The sequence below is a fragment of the Crinia signifera genome, chromosome 6 (genome assembly GCF_055691185.1).
Source record: "Crinia signifera chromosome 6, ASM5569118v1, whole genome shotgun sequence".
Taxonomy (NCBI): domain Eukaryota; kingdom Metazoa; phylum Chordata; class Amphibia; order Anura; family Myobatrachidae; genus Crinia; species Crinia signifera.
This window is the reverse complement of record NC_139222.1, coordinates 91,196,980-91,215,851: the sequence shown is the minus strand read 5'-3', so window position 1 is coordinate 91,215,851 and position 18,872 is coordinate 91,196,980.

Below are 18,872 nucleotides of genomic sequence, written 5' to 3'. Positions count from 1 at the left end.
TATTGCACACTGGGGGCTAAGGGAGGACTATAGAAAAAAAAATCTTATTTTGGAAACTATATTTATAAGGCGCACTAGAGTCAGTCTTGTGCAGTGGCGGCTTGTACCTTAGGGCAGGAGCGAGGCTGCCGCTGTCCGCGATACAGGCACCCCCCCTGTCACTCCTCCTGGTCCCCGCCACAGGCGCAGCATTTCCGGCGCCTGTACTATGAACCGGAATGCCAGAACTGGAGTATGTGCAGTAGAAACATCTGTACTGTGCGTGAGGCCAGCTTCTATGGGCTGCTTCGGCAACAGCCCATAGAAGGGATATCACAATCCTGGCGCCTGTACAACACAGATGACAGGCACCAGGACCAGGGCAATACCAGGGTAGGTACTGCACATGCGCAATCCACGGATTTTATGTGTTGCTGCTCGGCAGCAGCCCATAGATAGGCGTCCCGGAGGGAGGGAACACTTCCCAATGGGACTGCCTTGGTGACTGGCAGGTCGGACTTCCAATAGAAAGTCACCGCCAGTCACAGTGAAGCCAGTGCAGTCTCACAGACTGCATCTGGCTTCTCTACAGTGGCAGATTTTACCGGGGGGGGGGGGGGCTGCAGTTTAACAATACACTGGTCTTGTGTATTGTAAAACGGTTTTGCATATACCCAGAAAATAGGTTGCATCCATATACAGATTAGTGTGCATCAGACACTTGTGCCAAGATGGAAGTGGTGAATTAATGTATGTCAGATACAATATGAGCGAGGTCTGACACAGAGCTACATACAGCATACTCCGTAGAAGCTATATACTCTGAAGGTTCCTGGAGTCAGGTACAAATACATGATACTGAAGGCAGGGGCGGATTAAGGTCTGTGGGGGCCCTGGACAACAAAATTGTGGGGGCCCCCACAGACACCCTCCCCCCCTGCGCACACATCCCCCCCCACATCCCCCCTTGGTACCTGGGCAGCACTGGGGGTCCCTGCAGTGGTCTGAGCAGTCAGCGCCGTTGTCTCTGCAGTGTATGGGAAGTTAGCGGCGGGGTACCGGCCGCAGATGGGAACTAGTTGCAGTATTGGCTACTAGTTCCCATCCGCTGCAGGGACCCCGCCGCTGACTTCCCATCTGCGGCAGGGACCCTGTCGCTGATCGCCCAGACCGCTGCAGGGACCCCCTGCGCTGCGCCAGCCCACCTGCACTCCCCGATCCCACTGCTCAAGCATGGGGCGACAGGAGCAACTGCTGCCGGTGTGGGGGCCCCTTATGTGTGGGGGCCCCGGGGCGACCGCCCCTGTCGCCCCCTGCTTAATCCGCAACTGACTGAAGGTGCCCGCAACCACTACATAAGCATTTCTGGCTGATTATGACATAGTCCCTGATAATTTTAGTGTGCACTATACTTGACTACTCTCCAGGAATGACCGGGAGGCTCCTGAAAATCGTGTGATGCTCCTGGCCTCCTGGAAAAAGTAGGCAATTCTCCCGCAGCCTGCCTCAGCTCCGTTACACATCCCCCCATAGATCATCACCAGACAATAAATACTACCTGGTTATATGGATTTCTGTAGTGGTGGTAACACTGCTAATAAGCAGAAATGTATATATGATGCAAATATTTTAAAAGAGGAGAATCCCCTCTTTTAAACAAATGTGCTCCCATTTTTTTATGTGCCAGGGCTCAGATTACCTCTCTTCTTCTTCTTCTGTCTCTTGCAATATTTTCTCTGCCCCCTGATCTTCGGCTCTCCCCACCAGTGACACGGAAGCACTTTGCTGTTGATGATGAGTAATGCTCGCCATCCCCAGTGTAAATGAATATGCGGATGACAAGTGTATGTGGATGGCAAGTCCCCCTCTTCCTTTGCAGGGAAGGGTGAAAGCTTATATTTGTAATGGACAAAATGCACCTAAAAAACTGAGCTTATCTCCTGACATGCAGCGGACGGTAAAGAATGTCCCCCACTTTAAGAATAGGATAAGGACTAAACTCCAGCGAATAATTTTGACAGATTTAAAATGCTATACAGTCTCCTGTGCAACAAGTAAGGCCCTATTAAATATGTCCTCGCCACGCCATTATTCTATATCAATAATTACGCTCACCAACACCAAATCACATGTTTGCCCTGGCCTGTATTGAGCCAATTTGCTGACTGAATTCTTAAAATGATAGGTACTCGATTTGCTCAATCTTTGGCAAAGCAAACTTCTCTTCCTGACACACTGCCATAAAAGTTTATGTTCTTTTTCACATCCTGCTGAAACCATCCCAAACTATGGAAAACATGATTATACTGTATGTAGCCTTGACCACTGGGGATAACATGAAGAGAGAAGGTCCAGAGTTAAAATCAAAATGTTACAATTCAGCGATGGACAGTTTTAAAATATGTAACAAATAGTTTTTTGTGATTATAAATTTTGTTAATATGTTTGGTGCGTTGTATTTTTTTTTTATCCAATCCTTGAAGTGAAATGTAACATATATATATAACCCTTGCAACTAGATTGTTTTTTATTTCTGCAAACCTTCCATCTTGAGTAACTGGAACAATTCTGTGTAAACTCACAAAGAGTTACGGTATTTCTATATGTATACAGGGGGGCGATAGTTGGGGGGCGGTAGTTGGGAGCAGGGCAGGAGGGAGAGCTGGAGGTCTGGCTTAGCGGGCAGGAGGGAGGGCTCGCTGCGCTGTGTGCAGCTCAGTCCCGGACCCCGGTGCATGTTAACTGACATTTTCCTCCACCCGCACCGCGTACAGCCGCTCAGCCGGGCAGCGTCTGAGGGTGAGCCAAGTGCTCAGCGCTGCCCGGCTGAGCGGCTGTACACGGTGCGGGTGGAGGAAGATGTCAGTCACACTGCGCCGGGACTGAACTGCGAGGCCTCCCTCCTGCCCAATAAGCCAGACCTCCAGCTCTGCCTCCCGCCCGCTAAGCTAGACCCGAACTCCTCCGGAAGGGTGAGTAATTATACCCGTGGAGCGGGTGAGCGCCGGGGCGCCCCCCCCGCCTGGGGTGCTCCGGCGCCTTGCACCGGCACTGTATGTATATATACTCTTGCCATAGTATTAAAACCCCTGACAGGTGAAGTGAATAACATTGATAACTGATAATAACATTGATAATCTAGTTACAATGGCACCTGTCAAGGGTTAGTATAGCATTAGCAAGTGTACAGTCATTTCCTAAAACTGAGTGACTGATAAGGGACCATTTATGATGGCAGCCAACTGGGTCAGAGCATCTCCTAAATGGTAGGTTTTGTGGGGTGTTTCTGATGTGCAGTGGTTAGTAGCTACCAAAAGTGGTCGAAGGAAGGACAACACAATTAACCAGTGACAGAGTTGCTGGTGCCTGAGCTTTATTGATAGCCCATCTGGACTTATCCTCCAAAGATCAGTTGTAGCCCAAATGAAACAGATAACATTGGCTATGATAGAACACTGTGCATACCATCTTGTTGTGCATGGGGCTGCGCAACTGCAAACTGGACACAGTACCCATGCTAACCCCTGTCCACTGCAGAAAGTGCGTACAAGTGGGTGTCAGAACTGGACCACAGAGCAATGGAAAAAGGTGAGCTGGTCTGAAGAATCATGATTCTATTACATAATGTGGATGGTCAGATACACGTGTGACTTTTACTTGGGGAAGAGATGGCACCAGGATGCACTATGGAAGGAAGTGAGACAACAGGGGGGCACCTGAGATGGTGATGGAACTCTAGTTTCCATCTGAAAGTGTTATCAGTCTGGAAATGCAACTGAATATTTCAAAAAGTTTACAAGGAGCAAAAAACTATTGCACCTGTCTTTTAGCAGAAATCTATCCATTTATTCAACTTACCTACAGTATTACATCACATATGGTTTTTCTAATTCATCCTTAATTATGTTTTTTAGATATAAAGTTTATTGACAGTCACAATAGCAGAAGGCAATTAAAATACATACATTCATTGTTAAATATCAAAAATAGTCCAAAAGCAATGCCTAATAGAATATTGTGAATTACAAAGTGACTGTGTTTTATGTGAAACAGAAAACTAAAAGATGCTGTACAATAAAGATGAAAAATGGTGTAGCAGATCGTAGAAATGGAAAATAGGGGTAAGGGGAATAGAAAAGTGAAGCAGAGAAGGGTGGAGGTCTGAGTAGGTGGTCAACAAACTTAATATATGTACTTTATATATACATTATATATATACACATTAAGAAAGGGGAAAGGAAACACATAATTTAGACAAATTGTGGAGACTAGTAGTGATAAAGTCCATACAGTATGTATGCCAGATACGGACTGTGACTAAGATTAAAAAAGTGGCGGCTGGTTGTTTCCATTCAGCTGCAATCTGGCAAGTGGTAGAAGAAGCAATGTGCTCGCTCGTAATTATTAATCATAACCAATGCTATGCCTTATGAGATCACTGCAAATTTGAGTGCCTTATATAGAATAATAATATAGAATAACCTTTTATACAAGCAAATCTGTTTCAGAATATGCAGACAATGGCCCCGGTACTCTAAGAAATCATGGAGAAAATGCCCCTCATTTTGGGAATGCTGCCCCGCACCATTGCCTCCCCGCTCCCAAATGGCCAAATCATGTCAACCAGGTTGTGGCTTAGGAAGAAACTGAGTGCAACGATGCAGGACCCATTCTGACCATGTGCAGCCACCCCAGCTGTTTTTTTTAAAACTCCACATCAGACCTTTAGTTCCCTCTCTCTCCCTATTCTATGTTATGGATTTGACTTTAGAAATATTCACACATTTTAGCTAGAGAAATCCATAACATAGTATGGAGAAGATTTTCTACATAGTCCTGGTTTCAATGGGAACTATGTATAAACCATATTTAAATGCTGTTGATGAGAGGAGACACTTCCCTGGATGTGGTTATTTCTGGCCACACTGGAGAAAAGCAGGGATGGAACCATTCCCTTACTGCTTTTTCCCAGAGTGCAGGGCTTTTGCAGGTCCCTCATACCAGATCTGTCCATGTGTGAGTAGGTGCATGTGCACTGGGGTTCAAGTATGTATATGTTGCAGTGTTTCGCATTTTCAAAAGACAGCAACCTCAGGGCTGTTTTCCCCTTGTCTGGAAATGGCCTTTAAGTGGGATACATACAGTAATCTGCAGGTGGGGGTTGTTGGTGGTCAAAAACTGACCCACACAAACCAATACAGAGAATCCTGACAAGGGTTCCGCAAGTATGTTAACTCTCTCCCCCTACCCCATTACTACTCCCTTGTATCAGCCTAACCCTAACCCTCCCAACTAGTGCCTAAACCTAACCCCTGCACCCTGCTGCCTAACCCTAGCCTACCCCACTAAGTGCTAAACCTTACCCGCCTCCCCCCAGCCTAACTCTAGCCTTCCCCTCCCCACAGCCTTATCTTAACCCGCCCTTTGCAGTGCTAAACCTTACCCTCTTTCCGCAGCTTAACATTAGTTTACCCTCCCCACAGCCTAACCCTAAGTCCCCCCCCATAGTGCCTAAACCTTATCCCTCCTTCCCTGGCCTGTCCTTAACCAGCCCAGCATACTGTACTTACATTCATGATGCCCAGTGTTTTGACTCCAGTATCAGCATTTTGACATCTTCAAGGTTCCGGCTCCAGTGCTCTGACGGCAGTATAATCAGTACAAACAACTGCCCAGGATTATAGCGGAGGAAAAGAGGCAATGGGTTACTGTGCTACAGACGTGTGGATGGGGACCCAGGAGGGCGTATATCTTCCTGACTCACAGAGCCTGAAGGAATTGTACCCGTGCCAATTTAATGACAGGAACACATCTCGAGCATATATCAACCCAATCTAAGATCTCTATATAAAATCTCACGCATCATTATTTTCAGAATGAAAACTCTTGGCACAATCTACTGCATTAGCATTATTAGTACATCTATGATGTTTTAGTTGAATTCACATTCCTGCATTTTCAAGAACAATCAGGGCTAATGAGCTACGTAACTGTTATGAGGCCTTAAAAGCCCAACTCTAGGTTATTTGAGATCAAGACTTTGTTTTTTTTGGCCTGTGGAAAACCCCACACAAAAGCTGTAAACTATCAGTAACGTGCTCTAGATGTGACAGATAATAGTGTGATATTTTAAAGAATGACACGCACTCCAACTGCATATAGGTTATGGTAATAACATTTTGTTGTATCGGCATGTCTATGGCAGGCCCTCAATCTCTGCTCCTGTCACCACTGTTAAGTGGCCAATCCTAAATTGTTTTACTGCTTAGTGGAGTGGCCCAGTAGTTTCCGGTGTTTGAAAAATGTTGACGTAAAAGAGTTTTTCTTGGCCTCCAACGCATCTTGCACTCTGATAAATTGCTGCAACATGAGAAAAACAAATTATCTGACATTATTTGTAGTCATGTAAGTGCTAGTGCCTGGCTTTGTCACGCTGGTGCATAATAATAATACTGTACATCAAATATTTCTTACATTACTTGGGGAACAAAAAATATACTGCTCTAAGTAACGGGACTTTTTGAGGGCATAGTTGCCAACCTTTTTGCCCCCACCTCCGGAATGAGGGCAGCCGGGGCAGTGCAATGTGGAAGATGCTGTGTGTGCGTGTGTGGGTGGGGGGTGCATGGTGACGTGATCGCTTCATAATGGCTTTGCCTCCGACTATACAGTGTTGTAAACCGGCATTGTATAACCGGAAAGTGGGAGGGGCCTACAATGACACATCAGTTCCCCCCTCATCCGCTTATTTTGACTGGTAGTTGGGGGGGACTTGGGGAATGTGGGGGACTTGAACCCGGCCATTCCGTGAGGGTAGGCAAGTAAGTTTGATAGGTAAAATAAAAAGATAGCATCAAATTTAATTCAAACTGAGGTGCATATTTATCAATGATCAGGTTTCTAGATATTTGTATTTCTTATTGGCACTATTTGCAGCAACATAGTAAGAAACTATTTAACGTCCCTGTAATGTGTTAGGAGCAATATCATTATCTACTACTAGCTAGTTTAACTCTTATTATGAAGATCATTTCTATGATAATTATGACTTCTGTATTCACGAAAGAACAGGATGCAGCTAAAATAAAATATGGTTGAAATGTAATAAGGTGAGAGAATTATAAAAGTGAGAGATTTGGAAAGAAATCTCCAGTTTTTTAAAGATGCAATCATTTACACAGCAAAAAAGTCAAACTAGTTTTGCAGTGTAAATGATTGCCGTTTTAAAAAAAACTGGAGATTTCTTACAAAATCTCTCACTTTCTGATTCTCTCTATTACATTTCACTCTATGTTTTTTCACTAAGTTTCTGTGCTTTGTGCATTGTTAAGAATAATGAGCTGATAGGCATTCTAACTGAATCAACAATGCAATGGATGGATCGAAAATATGTAACTATATAGTGGCATAACTATAGTGCTGCAGGCCCCGCAGTTGCTTGGGGGAGCCAGCGCTGTCTGGGTCTGCGGGCGCCAGGGTTTAATGCATTCTGTCTTGTCCACAGCATTCTTTATAGTGTTGCCGCTGCTTGTGCCTACCAAGCACTGAGCCGCCCGCTGCTGCGCAACAAGCCTCAGGTGTATCTTGTTAGACAGAAGGAGGCTAAGAAGGTAATCAGATGTGCAAAAGCACAGGCTGAAGAGAAAATGGCCCAGTCAGTGGGTAAAGGGGGGAAAACTTTTTTTTAGGTTTTTTAGGTATATAAGTGAAAGGAGAAAAACAAAAAGTGGAATAATTAGACTGAAGACAGAGAGTGGAAGTTTTCTTGAGGGGGACAATGTAATAGCAGATAATATTAATAATTATTTCTGCTCAGTATTCACTGCTGAAAGAGAGGGGAAGGGGCCACAGTTAAGTTGCAAGTATAGTCAGAAAACTGAGGGAGAGACAAGTACATTTACAGAGGAGAAGGTCCTCACAGAACTCTCAAAACTGAAAGTGGATAAATCAATGGGGCCAGATGGGATACATCCAAGGATACTAAAAGAGCTTAAAGGGGAGCTGGTAAAACCAATAACAGAATTATTCAACCAGTCACTAGCTACTGGAGTAATCCCAGAGGACTGGAAAACAGCGAATGTAGTCCCACTGCACAAAAGTGGAAGCAAGGAAGAGGTAAGCAACTATCGACCAGTGAGCCTAACATCAGTAGTAGGGAAATTGATGGAAACACTCTTAAAACAAAGAGTTGTAGAATATCTCAAAACCAGCAATTTACAGGATCCAAAACAGCATGGGTTTACTGGGGGAAGATCATGTCAAACAAATCTTATTGACTTTTTTGACTGGGTGACTAAAGTAATAGATCAAGGTGGGGCTGTAGATGTAGCTTATCTAGACTTTAGTAAAGCTTTTGACACTGTCCCACACCGCAGACTGTTAAATAAACTTGAAAGCTTGGGATTGGATTCTAAGATAGTTGAATGGATAAGAGCGTGGTTGCAGGACAGAAAATAGAGAGTTGTAGTAAACGGAGTACAGTCAAAGGAGGGAAAGGTTACAAGTGGAGTACCCCAGGGATCTGTACTTGGACCGGTGCTTTTTAATATCTTTATTGGTGATATTGCAAATGGAATTGAGGGTAAAATGTGCCTTTTTGCAGATGACACAAAGGTATGCAACAGGGTAGACACACCAGGAGGGGTAAAACAAATGATTGAGTATCTAGGCAGATTAGAGAAATGGTCAAGAGAATGGCAACTACAGTTTAATGCCAAAAAATGCAAAATCATGCACTTGGGTCTCAGAAATCCAAAGACTCAATATAGTATAAATGGCACTATAATGGAAACTACAGAGGAAGAGAGGGCAGTAGTGCACGCAGGGGGGGTTTCTGAGTACCCAGAAACCCCCCAGGAGTCTAAGGGTCCTCAGCTGAAAGCTGAGGGTCCCCTCTTTCCATGGGTATAAGAATTGTCAAAATTGGCCCTTGGGAACCGGAGATATCTGACTTCAAAGCAGTGGTCCCCATCCAAGCCTGTTAATTGCTCTTCCCAGTCAGATATTTCAGGTTCTGTCTGACTTAGAGTTTTTCTGAGGGTACATTCCAAAAGCTGGGACTCTCTCCCTTTGATGGACACTAGTAGCTTGTCTCTACTGTTCACAGAACCAGAGATATCCGCCTTCCAGCAGCTGGTTACTGCTCCAGCTCCACACACCTGGTATGTAGTATTATATACTCGTTGGCAGATTGCTCTGCCCCCTGAACTCTGATCCCCTAGTCCCCAATACCATTTGGTAGGTGGGATTCTCTAGTTTATAATTCCATTAAAATCTAGGAAACCCCCTTCTGAAAATCCTGCGTTTGCCACTGGAGGGATCTAGGTGTCACTATTTCAGGGGACTTAAAAGCAGGTAGGCAATGTAACAAAGCAATGAAGAAGGCAAGTCAGATGCTTGGTTGCATAGGGAGAGGTATCAGCAGTAGAAAGAAAGAAGTAATAATGCCACTGTATAGGTCATTGGTACGACCTCACCTAGAGTATTGTGTTCAGTTCTGGAGGCCATATCTCCAGAAGGATATAAATACATTAGAGACTGTACAAAGAAGAGCAACTAAAATGGTGCATGGCCTACATCACAAAACGTACCAGGAAAGACTAAAAGATCTTAATATGTATACTTTAGAGCAGAGAAGGGAAAGGGGGGACATGATAGAAACTTTCAAATATATCAAGGGCTTTAACAAGGTACAGGTGGGAGACATTCTTCACAGGAAGAGGAGCAACAGAACACGAGGACATGCACTGAAACTAGAGGGAGGAAGATTCAGGGGAAATGTGAGGAAGAATTTTTTCACAGAAAGAGTAGTAGATAAGTGGAATAGCCTCCCAACAGAGGTGGTAGACACAAATACAGTTGTACAATTTAAACATGCTTGGGATAAGCATATTGATATCCTTACATAAAAATAAGGATCAAATATGGTTTGAGGTAACATGTTTAAAAAAAGGGGCAGACTAGATGGGCCAAGTGGTTCTTATCTGCCGTCAAATTCTATGTTTCTATGTTTAAAGGGGTGAGCAATGCAGACATATATTGCCATCCACTGAAATGAAGGCTGTTACATATAGGAGGACAGTTGGTGACTTGCCTGATTGACAGGACTGTGATTTCTTAAAATTCTACTCCAGTATGTTGAAAGTAATTAGAAATGATTGACATGCTACTACATACTATACTCATAGCTTACTTATAATCAGTGGCAAAAGTTTGTCTCAGTTACCAATTTATAAAAATATATCTATGCAATATCTGGTCAATTGTTATTTGCTCCCAAAAATTTCCAGATTTTCATTCCAACCAGCAAGATTGGAAAGATTATCTTCTAGTGTGTATGGGCCTAAATTCAAACTCGCAGGGGAGGAGATGTGCCCCTTTAGGAGCAGGAGCCCAGCGGCAGATGACTCCATTGCCTCTGCTTGTAATCATGACTCTGTACTTGAGAGAGGAAGATATGAGCCAACACTTTATTGATTATTTTTACATAGTCATTAATCAAGGTTCAGACAGCACGTTTGCAGTTAGCTGAATCTCACTGAGGTATCAGTTACAAGAATCAATGTAAGATGAAGATACAGTTGAATAAAATGTTACTTCAAATGATTCATTTATTTATTAACAGTTTTATAAATAGAGCAGCATATTTCATTTGTGCTTTACAATTGGAGCAATAATAATACAACAAACTGAGGTAATAACAGATAGAAATACTGCTTGCAAGCTTACAATCTATAGGGAAATAGGCACTTATACACAAGGAATCCGTGCTCCCATTGCATCTTGGTCCAGCCATATTGCAAAGGTTCTTATTGAGCTGTATTATATCGTCACACAGCAATGTAACCAAGGGTTTTGCAGGTTATAAAAGTGAATTTTGCCAAAATATTTGACATTATGGGGGAAATTTACTGAGAATACGAATACAAAAAATCGTATTCGTATTCTTACTACGAATCAATACGGCTGCATACAGCTTTTTCAGCGGTATGCAAAGTCGTGTTCCGGAGGGGGATTTACAAAGCAGTCAAATACGACTGCTTTGTAACCCTCGATGGCGTAATGATTCGTATTAGCGGCCGTATATACGGCCGCTTATACGAATTTGTACAGGCAGTCTGCACGGATCAGTCAGATCCGTGCAGGCTGCAGAGTGTAAAAAAAAATTAGAAAAATAACCAACCAGCACCAGGCGGAAAGAGCCAGGGCTGGTAATAAAAAATCAGGAAACCCGACAAATAGGGGTTCCCCAATTTTTTAAAAACCAGCCCCAGGCTTCATGTCCGGGGCTGGTTCCCAAAATATGGGGGACAAAATGAATAGGGGTCCCCCGTATTTTAAGAACCAGCCCCAGGCTAAACCAGCCAGCAGGGTAATGTCACAGCCGGGGGGCACTTATTATATAAGGTCCCACGGCCAAAACATCACCCTACTGACCAGTCAGCCTGGCAAGGGGCCCTGGGGGAGTGGGGACCCCCCCAATAAAGGGGTCCTCCCCTCCAGAACTTACTGGACCAGGTTGAAGCCTAGTGCTGTCCTCGATGCCCCTGGGCGGTGCGCATCGAGCTGATGCAGTGTAAAAAATAGAATAATAAACTATTGTTTAATACTGTGGAACTATGAGTCCCAGCAAAGCCTGCTGGGACTTGGAGAACCACAAGTCCCAGCATGCGGGGCATTAAAGGGCCCGCTGGCACTTGTAGTTCCACAGTATTAAAATAGTCAAATAAACACACTGACACATGAAAAATAAAACTTTAATACATCCAAAGTCCACACATACTGGGGACCCCACGCTGTTTTTTCCCCCCAAAAAATGTATTCTTACGTTTTTAACACTTAAGGCTGCAAATACGACAGGAAAATAAAGTGTATTTTCCTGTCGTATTTACCTGGCCATTCATGGCCGTTTCACGCTAATTAGCCAATTAGTAAATCAGGAATCACCATTCCTTTTGGTGATTTCTGTCGTATTCTATCGATGGTGTATTCATTCGTATTTGTAAATACAAATACGAATGCGCCATCAATACGAATACGAAAATTCATATTTTTGGCATAGTAAATGCCAAAAATACGAATATGCCCCCAAAAATCGTATTTTTGTATGAAAATACGATTTTTTTCCCACAATTTTTTCTTAGTAAATTTCCCCCTATGTGTAGACTGTATAGAGATGTAACTGGGTAGCTAGCATTTGAAGGTTATGTGGGCAATTTTGGAATCTGATAAACTTGTCTGAAGAGGTGAGTTTTCAAGTAATGCTTGAATTTTTGGAGACCATAGGAGATTTTAAAGACCCCCCATGTACTTCTCACCCAATTCTGATGCATCGGGCCAATAAATCAGTGAAAGTGCCAAAATCATATGTACCCGTGCAAATCAGACTGGAATCTGAGATAGCAATGGCTACATGTAGGGTTTGTTGTATCCCAGCAGTTCCCCGGCGGCCAATTGGTGCAGTATGAATATGGAAATGGTGTGATGTAATGCGAATAAGTAGCAATGTAGTGCGATATAATATGAATAAGGAGCAATACGGTGTGGTGTAAATTGAATAGGGAGCAATGGGTCAGGGGCAGAACTAGTTACTCTACTAGGGGCACTAACCGAACTCTTGCCTAGGGCATCAAATTAGATTAGGCCGGCTCTGTGCCTCCCTCACAGTAATGTATGGCCACTTTTACTGTGTATGTGTGGGGGTGCATTCTACAGAGTAAATGAGTAATCATGAGTGGGTGGAGTAATCGTATGCCTCCCCAGTGCCGGCCCTAGGCATATGAAAACTAGGCAAATGCCAAGGACATCCATCTCACACAACTGAGCCATCAGCAGTGGAAGCACTTGTGTGGGAGTGAAGACAGTAGGGAGCAATAACAAAAATTGTCACCTTCACTGTAGGAGGACTGCTGTGCATGCCCAGCTGCAGCAGCTCCTCTTTCCATTGTCAAAATAATGTTTATAAGATCCACTACTGTGTGGCGTGATGTGTATAAAGAATTCTAATGTATGGTGCAGTATGAATATGGAAATGGTGTGATGTAATGCGAATAAGTAGCAATGTAGTGCGATATAATATAAATAAGGAGCAATACGGTGTGGTGTAAATTGAATAGGGAGCAATGGGTCAGGGGCAGAACTAGTTACTCTACTAGGGGCACTAACCGAACTCTTGCCTAGGGCATCAAATTAGATTAGGCTCTGTGCCTCTCTCACAGTAATGTATGGCCACTTTTACTGTGTATGTGTGGGGGTGCATTCTACAGAGTAAATGAGTAATCATGAGTGGGTGGAGTAATGTGTGTGAATGAGAGACATAGATCTTGTGCAGAGTGGAGAGGTTATGCTGGGAGATATTTTGAGGTAAGAGAAAATATGTACATTGGTGTAGTTTGGTTAATAGCCTAGTGTCTAAGTAAAAAATGTTTTTAATGCGGTACAATATTGGTAAGGAAGGCCGGATTAACAATTGTGCATATGGAGCTTTACCTCCAGACCTCCCCATTGAAAACTAGCTCATAAGATCCCCTGCAGTGCAGCCACCAACAGCAGCAAAAGACACTCACCTACCTGCAAGGTAGCACGACCTGACCGACATGTCGAATGCCCCATGGCCTGTCTGATACTCTGCTGCCCCATTCCCACTCAAAGCTCCACCCCAGATTCGCCAAAGCTTCACCCCTGGACCCACTCAAGCTTTGCCCCTGTAGACACTAGATGGTCTGCCCCCAGACTCATATAGCTCCGCCTTGTCTCATCTCTGTGCTTTTTCGTTACTCTTTAATTTCATGCCTACCATATTAGCTCACCAGAGCTGGCAGAAGCGCACACTAACTTCGGTACCCTTGATGACTGGCTCTCCTATGGTAGCGACAACCCTGTTTGTCCCTCTTTCAATTACACTTGCCTTACATTTAGTTTCCATTCCCATCGCTGTGTGTGGCACTGTGTTGCTTTAGCTGCTTTACATATGAATTCCAATAGTAATAACAATTAACACTTGGCAAAATTAATAACATTTATAGTTTGCTTACATAAGTTTAACACAGAAATCGGCAACTGAAATCTCAAGAACTGATTCCAACATGCGCTTACATGACATGCTGGGACATCTAGTTCCACAAATGCTTGAGACTCGAGGTTCCTAATAGTAGTTATTAGTACTTCTCACAATTCATGCAGTTGGTCTCTGGATTTAGTCAGCGCGGGTTCCTTTATATTCTACCCCACCTCAGAGTTAGCTCAGAAATCATTAAATCCAATTGTAAAAGCTACTAATCCTTCCTCGTCATCACCAGCCTGTGCTTCCCCTGCCAGCTTCCTTGGCCAGCCTGAGCTGGTTTTAACACATAGTTGAATAAGTATAGCGCTGTCCCTTTATTATGCAGTCTGAGCTGTATTTCCTGGCAGTAGCTTACATCTGCACAATATCTGGAGTTTTGATAATTTTTTTACTACAGAAAACAAATTTCTTTCATGACTAGTGGCAATATAGAAATGGATTGCCGTTAAAACTAGGGATGAGCACCGGGGCCGAAGATTTGGATTCATCACCGAGATTTGGATTTGGCTTTGTCGAACGGTGGTGAGAAGCTTTGGATTTGGATTGAATTTTTTTGAAAAATGGTCAAAAAACGCCCAAATCACGTAATTGTTGCGTTCTTTTGTCCCTAGAGTAATATTAACCTCAATAACATTAATTTTACAGCCCTTTCCAGACAAAAGAGGTGCAAGATGGAATTGCCACTGGGCCCACCCAAAATAAAATAAGCAGTTTTAAACGAAAAGCAATCCATGTAATAATCTCATTGCTCAACTCTGTGATTATTACCACTCATCTCTCAATACATTCCCTAATGAGTGGAGGGGAGGGGGGTAATTAGGTGGCAGATGGAAAAGAGTTCCCCCACCTCTCTAGGACCACTTTTACCCCTGGGTTGGAGATGTATACCTGTTCAGAAACCAGGGGCTTCCTTCCTAATCGTACGTGTCAGTTTAACACCCAATAAGACCCCTATCTGGCTTGATCGTGTTCTGCTGTGCAGCCGAGGAGCAGTGGGCGTTACATGCGGCACTGACTTGTTCTGCAAGTGTGTATCTGTTTTTGTCAGTTTAATACCTAATAAGCCCCATATAAAAAAAACTAGGCCCCAAAAAGCACATAATGGTAAAAAAGAGGTACAAGATGGAATTGCCACTGGGCTCACTCACAATAAAATAAGCAATTATCAAAACAAATAATGCATCATTCATATAATAATTTAATTTTATAACGAAAAGCAATCCATATAATAATCTCATTGCTCAACTCTGTGATTATTACCACTCGTCTCTCAATACATTGCCTAATGGGTGGAGGGGAGGGGGGTAATTAGATGGCAGATGGAAAAGAGTTCCCCCACCTCTCTAGGACCACTTTTACCCCACACTTTAACACCCAATAAGGACACACTTTAACACCCAATAAGACCCCTATGTGGCTTGATCGTGTTTACGATGTGCAGCCGCGGAGCAGTGGGCGTTTTGTGCAGCAGTGCAATAACTGCACTGCAGAGCTCCAAAGGAACGGAACCTACTGACCAGACATAACCCCCCCCATTCCTTATATCCCTTTTAGTATATGGGGTGTGCCAGTAAATCTGCATACGAGGGATCTATTTGTAAGTTGGACATAGGTAGCTGGATACTATACTAAGCCACACAAGTGTGAGACACAAACACGTGGCTCATCTAGGATTGTCACTGCAGCAGCAGAAAGTAGGCCTCAAAAATCACATAATGGCAAAAAAAGAGGTGTGAGATGGAATTGTCTCTGGGGCCGCGGGACGCCCACCCACCCTTAGGTTGTAAATAGGACATTGCGCACTTGATAAACCAGTCATTTCAGCCAGAGGGACTGCCAAACCTGTGACTTAAATGACTGGTTTGTTTGGGCCCCCACAATAAGGTACAGACTGACTGATGTCATCATTCACCATCCTAATATTCACTCTCATCAGTGTGTACATCCTTGGAGTCATCATCATCACCACACAATATCAGTTCATCACTGCTGGAATCCTCCATGAGTGATGTCTGTGTTTTACAATGGAATTGGTGGGTAAGGTCTTCCTCGTGAAATTTGGAGTTCATTTTTATGAACATATTTTTTTCAACATTTTGAGGGAGTAGCCTTCGACGACGATCACTCACAAGGTTCCCAGCAGTGCTGAACACTTTCTCCGAGTACACACTGGAGGGTGGGCAGCTTAAGTAATGCAAAGCCAGCCTGTACAAGGGCCTCCATATTGCCTTTTATTATTTCCAGTATGTGAAAGGTCTCTCTGACATGCCTACAATGATGCTGTCCTGAAAATAGTCCTCCACTAACCTCTGCATGGTGACCGTCTCTGATGGATAGTCACGCCAGAGGTGTCACTGATACTGGTCAAATCACTTAGACCTGACCAGATGTCCAAAAAATGTGTTTTTGTGGACTGCTTTTCACTCCCACTAGATGTTTTTGCAAAATGCTATTTTTTACGGGCAGATTCGTGTGAAATTGAAAGAGGAGACGTCACTTCAGCTGCCAAATTGCTCACCAGGAGCTCTTTGCATGTCGTAAGATCTGTGTCAGTTGGAAAGAAAGACACAGCATAGGACTTGAACCTCGGATCAAGCACGGTTGCCAAAATGTAGTGTTCCACTCGCAACATATTGGCAACCCGTGTATCCTGTCGAAGACAAAAAAGGACTTCATCTACAAGCCCAGCATATTTTGCACATGGGCCTTGTTTGATCTCCTCCTTCAATTTTGCAAGTTGATTCTTCAAAAGCCTAATTAAGGGATCCACCTGGCTCAAACCTGCAGTCTCGGCACTCACTTCACAGGTGGCTATTTCAAAGGGTTTTAGCACCTTGCACAGCACAGATATGAGTTTCCAATGTGCTGGACTAAGGTACAGCCCCTCTCCTCTCCCAAAGTCATGGCTTGTGGTATAGCTGTGAATGGCTTTCTGCTGTTCTTCCATCCGCTGAAGCATATACAGGGTGGAGTTCCACCTTGTTGGCACCTCCTGCTTCAGCTGATGGAAGGGCAGATTAAATTCCTCTTGCAGCTGCTGCAATCTCCTACACGCTTTTGCGGAATGCCAGAAATGCCCAGAAAATTTTCATGCAACCCACAGCATCTCTTGCACGCCCTTGTCGCTCCTTAAAAATGCCTGAACCACTAAGTTGATCATGTGAGCAAAACAGGGGATGTGTTCGAATTCACCCAGCTGTAATGCTTTCACAATATTACTGGCGTTATCTGAAATGATAAATCCTGAGGAGATTCCAAGTGGGGTAAGCCATGTCGCTTTGACAGTTTTTCCAAGAGGTTCTCAGTGGTATGCCTCTTAGTAAAGCCGGTGATACATAGAGAAGCCTGCCTAGTATGAATGAGCTGGTGATGCTTTCTAGATCCTACTGCTGCTGGAGGAGATTCAACCACTAAGTGGGCTGTCACAGTCATGTAATCCTTGGTCTGTCCAGTGTCGCTTGTCCACATATCCGTTGTTAAGTGGACACTGTCTAAATGTCCCACTTTTCAGGCCATGGATTACTTTAGACTTGATGTGATGGTACAGCTCAGGAATGGCTGAATTCCCACACAATTAATGGCAGATACTGGATGCACATCCAATACTATCATGGCAGTCATGGCTTCTGTGATCCGCTGTGCCACTGGGTAAGAACTGACATACTTGTTTTTCCTCGCCAAGCACTGCTGAACAGTCAGTTGTTTTTTCAAAGTAGTATAATGGGTTTTCTTGGGACACTTCTGGGTTGAAGAACTACCCCCAGCAACAGCAGCAGTAACAAAAGGCCATTCGGTCAAGGATTCTTCTGCAGACTCATGGAATGGGGAGGATTCTTCTAGCACAACAGTAGTATCAGAAGAACCATTGCTGGTCATTACTGAGGATACTGAAGTTGAGGGTGAGGGTGTTGGTAGTGGAGATCGCAAGTGGTGGGGTCCACTAAAGAGAAGGGACACATTTGATGCTGGACTTCTTGTTGATGTTAATTTTTCAGCACCAATTTTGAAAACATCCCTATACTTCCCATGAGCTCGCTGCAGATGACGTAATAGGGTAGATGTTCTGAGATGCTTAATGTCCTTACCTCGACTTATTTTGTTTCCACAAAGGCTACATATTTCTTGGCAAATGTTTTCTGAATTGGATGTGCATATGTTTTATCTTATGACCAGGCATGACTATGGCAGTCTTATCGTGCCCAACAGATGGTTCCACTTGTGCCTCACTTACACACACAACATCCTCATCCTCAATATCCAATTCCTCAGTAGTGCCATCGTCTGCTACACAAGTCAACTCCCCTCAGTGCTTTGTGATATTTCTGTTCCTAGACGCACAGTTTATTTTGATGACTTAGTGGTTTGGCCTTTTTTCTCACTTAAGAAAGCGGAATGACAAGGTCTTTCTTTGTCAGACGCATGAGATGCCTCACTGGCAGCTGCAGATTCCCAAGTCAGACTCAGAAATAGAGGGCAAGCCCGGGGTCTTTCCTTGCCACTGCATGATGTGAATGGCATTCTGTCAATTTTCATTCTTTTAGCTACAAAAGGAACAGGCTTACTTTTTCTTTTTATTTCTATTTGAGTTTTTTGGGGTTTAGAAACTCTCCTTGCTCGGTTTGAGGATGAGCATCAGCGACGGTGTTAGTATTAGAAATAGTACCATATTCGTCACCATAAATGATGCAGCAGCTGGTGTGGGAGTATTTGGTCCAACCTGTTTGTTCTCCATTTTTAATTAAATTTAAATAAGAGCAAAATATTTTTTTTCTTGTTTTTGAGGACAGAGCTCAAAAAAGAAAGACGAGAAAAATTGATTAGGAGTTTTTGA